Here is a 6,074-nt window from a genome sequence, read left to right as displayed (position 1 = left end):
ACCGCAGTCTAATAAAAACAACCACATCTCAGTGAGTGCACAAGTAGGGAGTTTTCATTGTAACCTTTAGAGGATTAATGTAGTCCTGAATTAGACTGACTGGGGAAAAGCTGTAGTAGGTTTTGTGTTTTGCGTGCAGAAGGTGTCACATTCTGCCTGGTGTCTCTAAGTTAAGAGTCTTGCCTCAGACCTTGGCTGACAGCCAAAGCAGACCTGACAGTCAAATAGTCTAAGCTGTATATGTTTTATCACATAACTCTTCATTGGGCTCCCCTTGTGCTTTGAAGCAAATAGTTACAGATGCCATATGGCTATAAGAAGGAGCCAAGGGGGAAACTGAGGGCAGCAATATCACTGTAACTTGTACTGAATCTACTAGGATTGACTGACAAATCAGGTCCTGATATGTAGATAGATTTGCTATAGATCTATCTGCTACTTGACTAATCTGTTTTCCAACTCCAAGACAGTTTCCTCAAGTATGTGTCTATCAACCCACTGCCTATTTTGTTTCATTTTTTTAAAAGCAAAGCTGTACTTTGCACTTCTATGTCTCTTACTCACAAGCACACAACTTGACCAGTGCTCCCTGGGCTTCCTTTATTGTCATTTTTCCCTCGCTCCCTGACTTTTTCAAACTTCTAACTTCTCCCTCTTCACCTGCCTTTCCATTTGCTATTAAACAGTTTGTTGCCTGCTCTACATCCAGTCCTTCTTTCACTACTTTCTCAGCTCTATTATTTACCTGCACCCACAAAGCTACTCTTGCCCTAAAACAATCTAATTACAGAACATTGGCACCACACCTTCTCTGAAACATATGGAGTTCATCACTCCTCCAATACTGAGCAGTTGGAATGTTAGTAAATCATCCTAGGCACTCAGAAACAGAAACTTCGCCTCTCCTTCAACACAATATTATGCATTCTGACCCTTTGGATTGGATTCAGGGATTTGCTATTGGATTTTCTATTGTAATATACACTAACATGAATGTGTCTTCAGGTTTAAAATTGGTCAACACAGCAGTAAATGGGATACTGTTTAGTAGGGTATTATACACTTTCTGCTGAAGACTCCAAATGAGGTCACCTACAGAGATATAATAGTGAGCTGGGATGGATCATTGATCTTAAATAGGCTTGTTGACGATTTGTAAGAAAAAAAGGCAACGGTGTTCCCAAAACCAACAACAATTGGTTCAGCTACTGCATTCTAATTATGGAATAGCACTTAGATTGATTTATATATCATATACCCTTCCAGATGTTGTTGGATTCCATCTTCCAGCATTCTGCACCATTGACTATACTGGTTAAGGTTGCAGTCCCATTACATCTGGAGGACTGTGTGATTCTCTACCCTGATTTGTCAGCTGAGCCAAATATGTCAGCTGAACTAAGAATGTCTTGTTAAATAAAAAGAGGCAACAGTTTAGCATCTAATATGACAACAGCAATTATATACTTGTAAACTAATTCTAATTAGTGTTTCATCCCTTGTCAAAATTCAGTCTTTTTTCAATGCCAGGATTTAGTTCTGATTCATGTACATGTATATGTTGAAATAAATTGGTCATTGAAGGATTTATAAAAGCCTTCAAGTTTTAACATGGCACCAGAAAAAACCCAATGTTGCCACCATTTGGACCTCAAAGGGGAGGGTATTCCACAATTAGAGTACCACTTTTGGGAAGGCCCTTCTCCTCTCATTTTGTATTGCCGGTAGTAATGGAACACAAAAGTAGGTCCCCATTGTACAGTGACATTAAGGAACTCTTTAAACAGCTTGCTCATAAATTTGGAAGTTACCGACACAATAATGAAAAGTAAGGGATAATTACGTATGTTGACAAAATAGCCTTCAACCACTTGTAAGGTACATCCATCAGCATTAGCTTTATGTTGTTGTTTATTCGTTCAGTGATTTCTGACTCTTCATGACTTCATGGACCAGCCCACGCCATAGCTCCCTGTTGACCATCGCCACCTCCAGCTCCTTCAAAGTCAAGCCAATCACTTCAAGGATAACATGCATCCATCTTGTCCTTGATCACCCCCTCTTGATTTTTCCTTCCTTTTCCCCCAGCATCATTATCTTCTCCAAGCTTTCCTGCCTTCTCATTATGTGGCCAGAGTACGTCATCTTTGCCTCTAATATCCTTTCCTCCAGTGAGCAGCTGGGTATTATTTTCTGGAGAATGGACTGGTTTGATCTTCTTGCGATCCAAGGCACTCCCAGAATTTTCCTCCAGCACCACAGTTCAAAAGCGTCTATCTTCCTTCATTCAGCCTTCCTTATGGTCCAGTTCTAACATCCATAGGTTACTACGGGGAATACCATTGCTTTAACTACCAGTGTGATGTCCCTATTCTTAACTATTTTATCGAGACTGGTCATTGTTCTCCTCCCAAGAAGGAAACATCTTCTGATTTCCTGGCTGCAGTCTGCATCTTCAGTAATTTTTATGCCTATAAATGCAAAGTCTGCCACTGACTCCATGTTTTCTCCCTCTATTTGCCAGTTGGTTTTTTATGTTTAACTGCAACCCAGCTTTTGCCCTTTCTTCTTTCACCATGGTTAGAAGGTTCTTCAGCTCCTCCTCACTTTCAGCCATCAAAGTAGTATCATCTGTACATCTAAGGTTGTTACTGTTTCTTCCAGCAATTTTAACTCCGGCCAATATGCAGTCATTCCCACAGTGGATTTGACCATTCCTCCTCTTCTCAAATTGTTATGGAGAAATCCACCCCCCTCTCCCCCAAATGATGAATTTAATACAATATTTCATGCACGCGCACACACACACACACATTTCTGCAGGTGCAAAGGACCAATGGCTCAGTTTTAAAGGATTGAATCTATCATTTGCTAAAGTCAAAAACCCTGGGGTGGATGAAGGGAAATGTTCCTCAAACAATGGATTAATCTTCCACTCCCTCGCCCAGAGAGTTTCACATAACTAAGCACTCTGAGTTTTTCCTTATAACTAGATTCATGGATAAGATTTATTTGTGAAACATGAACAAGGGGAGAGTCCTATATATAGTTATCTTAACTTGAACTGGCAGGGGCAGCTACAGATATGATCCAGCACACTCAGAAGGATTGTAAAACCATGTAATGTTAGGCATGTACTTGTGAAACCATTGGGGTTTGGAAAACTGGAAAACTGATTTGTTGAGAGAAAATTCCCTCAGCCAGGCGAAGTAAACAGAACCCCCCCCCCCCTTATTTAAGATACAACCAGGGTCAGGTTCCAGGGAAACATCCAGGAGTTTCAGAAATATCATATATGAACTGCACCTCAATAGGATTTGTACTGTTCTGTATGCTTTCCATTGTGTTGTGCATTGTGTTCCTGTTGCCTTTAAACCTGGTCTGCATGTTGATCTGGTTTAAAATGTAGCAGGCACTCTGGGCAATGAATACACACCACTCCTTAAACAGATTTTGAGAAATTGATATATATTTCACTTAGTTTTACCTGGATGAATCAAATAATTGATTAATTGTATTATGGCCACAGACCAGTCATAAAAGGACAAGAGCAGAACACAATGGCAGTATTCATTGGCATGGGATAAAACCTTTCTTTGAGGGTCTGCATGTATGGAAGTATCCCGTATGTACGTTATTTTCTGATGCATTTAGGGTGGGTTTAAATCTATGCCATGGAATGATGTCCTAAGGAAGTGTCAGATTCAAACAAGACAATAGATTAAATGTGTGAATGTATTTAAAGTTTACTGTAAAATAGCAATCATTGTAGGAGTTTAAAAATTCCACCATAATAAAAAAAGGAAAGGAAACAAATTTTCCCCCTTTGCTAAGGCCACAATGTCTAGGGGAAATTTTTGCAATTTCCCCTAGACAGAAGCTGTCATTGACAGCAAGTCTAATCTTGCTGTGACTGCTGTTCTTAAAGTAAAAACAAAAGATATTAAAGGTCTTCACAGTTTGTCCCTTAGTTTATTCCTTAGATTACTGAAGTGTAAGACCAGATTGTTAGCACTTAAGATTGCAGTTGAGGCGTATTGCTATTATACTCTTTCACCCACCCACCCATCCACACACATCATTTGGAAAAAGCCAGAATGTCAGCAAGAAAAAGATTAGTAAGATTTTTTTGCTTGTTATGCTGGCTTTCTGACTTGTGGAGGATTATGGGCAGGAATGCACCAAAATTTAGCTGCCTACTTAGAGTTTGTTATGGTTTAGTCCATCTCACCTCTTCAGTCTTTGTCACATATAACCAGGGTTTAGCCCAGAATCTATCTTGCTATTGCACACAATGAAACAGCTGATTTAGAGTGTCATAAAATGGCAGGAATTGTTGGTTATTTAATTTATTATAGTTGTATTTCTACTCCTCGGGAGAGGCATATTTGGGATTTTCTATCTTAAGAGAATAAATAATTTGACCCACATTGGGCTCTATGCAATGATGCTTTGTGGTTTCTGCATGAGTGGATTAGTGAGTCTAATAACCTTATCACATGAGCGACTGGAATTGCCACATATTGTGGTGAACCTGGCATGGGGCATGAGGAACCTGTCACCCCATGCCCTGCATCACATGGCTTCCTTCTTATCTGATCCCACAGGAGGAAGCATTCCCCTCATTGTTCCCTATGCAACACAGGAAGCATCCTGTGTTGCTGCAGTGGTGGCATGTGCTGGTTCCTCTCCATTTGTACGATGGAACCCCTCCCCCAGAAGTAGCTCTATGTCGTGGTATGAAAGCTGGCATGCTCTGTGGTGCAAATAGAGAGGAACTGGCATATGCCACTGAAATTACCCCATATGATAAGGTCGTTAATCTGAATAGTAAAGGGATGGAGTTTAGTACCTTGGACGGCCCTTTTAAAATTTGAACTAAATTCCTGAACAGATTCATGACTGTCCTCATAATGAAGCTGCCATTGGTCACTATGTAGCTTGGTTAGAGGAAATGACATTCCTTTTTCTGCCTCAGGCAGGAAAAAGTCTTGAACAGGTTCTGCCTTTCTTTTTAAATTCAGTAGAAGCAACCAAGCTATCGTCAGTATTTGCATAGCCTGCCTGAGTTTTATTTCTTTGTACGTCAGCTAGAAATGTAATGAAATGTTGGAAAATGACTTTCAGATAAAAGTGGATAGCTTTAGATATCCATTTTCAAATAGCATGCCTTTTCATTTCAGTCCCAGGAAGGCACTAAGAAGAACAGTGTGGGCCATGATGATATTTCAAATTGTCTGCAAAGTGTGTGTTTCTCCTGTCCTCACACCCCTTCAGTGTTCTGATAATCTGATATTAAAACTAGAGAAAAATAGATCACGAAGGAAAGATCAACCATTCAACCTTGTGACACCAATGCACCTGTTATGATTTAACTGTGCCTTGTTTACAATCGGCATTTCATGTTTGCAGTATCCAGTCTTGCAGGTCTCAAAGTAATATATACGTCGCAGCAAAAGACAACTTGTGTTCTGGATTCAATTTTCAGAGCATCTTTTCATAGCCTGGCTATAAGCTTCTGAAATACGGCACTGTAATAGAAATGCTGACAGTCTCTTCGCTGTTGCTGTGATAGTGGGTGTTGTGAGCAAATGGCATTATTAGATTCCCCCACTCCCTGAGGTATCAGGGATGGTTTTATCTTATATTTACAATGAAATTGCATTCCTTTTGTAGGGTGGGGGTGAGCTTACCTTCACAGAGCTCCATTCCATCAGACCAAAAGAAGGATGAGACAGAATGAAGTGCCCACTGCATCTTTCACTTTCTTTGTTCACTTTGGACAGAAGGTTTCAGTGCTGTCTGTTGCTCTTACTTTAGCCAGGGACTGTGGAATAAATACTTTCAACTGAGAACAGTCCTGTCAAACCCCTTTTTGGTGTTTTCTCCTCACTCCATCTTTGTACCTTCTGTCATATTCTTTGCTATGTGAAAGAATGAAAAGAATGTTTGAAAGCTTTTTTGAAAATCATCAAAAACATGATTTTTCAAGGACCGAGAAACCATGATGAGATGAATTCTGAATGAACAAGAACCTTGGCAGTTCACAATCCATTCTGCACAAAATTCAAACA

The sequence above is a fragment of the Anolis sagrei genome, chromosome 3 (genome assembly GCF_037176765.1).
Source record: "Anolis sagrei isolate rAnoSag1 chromosome 3, rAnoSag1.mat, whole genome shotgun sequence".
Taxonomy (NCBI): domain Eukaryota; kingdom Metazoa; phylum Chordata; class Lepidosauria; order Squamata; family Dactyloidae; genus Anolis; species Anolis sagrei.
This window is presented reverse-complemented; position numbering follows the sequence as displayed.